This window comes from Teleopsis dalmanni, chromosome 1 (genome assembly GCF_002237135.1).
Source record: "Teleopsis dalmanni isolate 2A chromosome 1, ASM223713v2, whole genome shotgun sequence".
Classification (NCBI taxonomy): Eukaryota; Metazoa; Arthropoda; class Insecta; order Diptera; family Diopsidae; genus Teleopsis; species Teleopsis dalmanni.
This window is the reverse complement of record NC_051846.1, coordinates 112278019-112279578: the sequence shown is the minus strand read 5'-3', so window position 1 is coordinate 112279578 and position 1560 is coordinate 112278019.

The following is a 1560-nucleotide window of genomic DNA, read 5'->3' as shown; positions in this document are numbered from 1 at the left end:
TTATGTTAAAAATTGCATAAATTAACAAATATTTAAAATAATTATTTTTGTTAATTAATGTAAACTAAAAATTATAACTGTCTTAACCTTATTTGTATTTTAACTTAAAATATTAGTTTTTTGTATATTACTTTGTGCATTTTTAAATGCAAATATAGTAAGTGAACTTAAAGTATTTGTTTGGAAAGTTTTGCACCAGTTTAAAAAAAATAAAAACATATTTTAGGAAGATTTTTTTATGCCCAAAAAATATGTATTCACTTAGGTAGAGTATCTAACATTCATTAAAAAACGGGAAAGATTAGGAAAATATTTTCTTGAACAGGTAGCAGGATTTTAGCGCCCTTTCTACTGTGCTAAGTAAGCAGAGATATAATTTAAGTGAAAAAAATATTTCAGCAATGTTATTAATAAGATTAAATGAAAATTTATTTCAAAAAATATGTAATAAAAATTATAAATTTTTTAATAAGAAATTAAGATATTAAATTATTAAATTATTTCAATAACTTCGTTAAATTTAAGCTGTAATTAAAGATAAAAAATTAAGTGAAATCTAATAACAAAATTAATTTATGTTGTTGTAAAAAATATTTAATTTGCTTTTTATAACCTTACTAACGAATCTTAGTGTACAACTTACTATTAAATAAAATTTTATGAAGTAGTCCAAAATTGATATATTTAATTTTTTCAAAGTACGATCCGTAAAACCGATCCTCTTTACTTATAACATTTCGAAACAAATACTCTTTCTCTATTAAATTCATGTACCTATTTAATATAACAAAGTTTTCAAGTACATTGTGAAATTAACTTTATTCCCATGTTTTAAATTAGTAAACCTTAAAATAATAAGTAATATAAGCAATAAATGTAAATCTAATAATAAATTCAAAATTAAAATATAAATACAAAATCATTTCTTCAATAAAATATTTCGTATTAAGACCAAAATTAATACAAATCAGTTTTACGTACTATTTTGCTGCGATATTTGTCATAATATTGTACGCTTTTAAATCATCATTTCACACAAATGTGCAGTAGACATTTCGTCTCCGCACATTTGGGTGCATTTTTATTTTCGAGTCTGCACACAAAATGTGCTCCTCGTATTCTTTTCTGCACACGTTGTGTGCGAGGGCAAGTTGGCTGCCGCACACACAATGTGCTGTGCGAAATAACTCTTCGGCCCCCGATTGGGTGTGCGGAGTCCTTTATAATTTCACTCCCACCACAATTCGTGTGAAATGTGCGTTTTTGTTTGTGCACACAGGTGGCACTTGATTTGCTTGCACACCACATATGTGGTGTGAAATTTTATTTAGAATCGCACAACATTTGTGCGTGGTGTTTTGCATTTTTGTGCACAGCACAGTGTTTTTCTGAACCCTGGTTTTTTCTATATGATTTTGTCCAAGCAAAATACAACATATTCGCTATTGGTTTGATTGCTGACTTCACTAACAAAATAGCATTGATCATACATAAAATAAAAAGTTCGATTGTTTATATGTTTGAACAGACATGTTTTTCCCATTGCGTGTACCTTTTCAG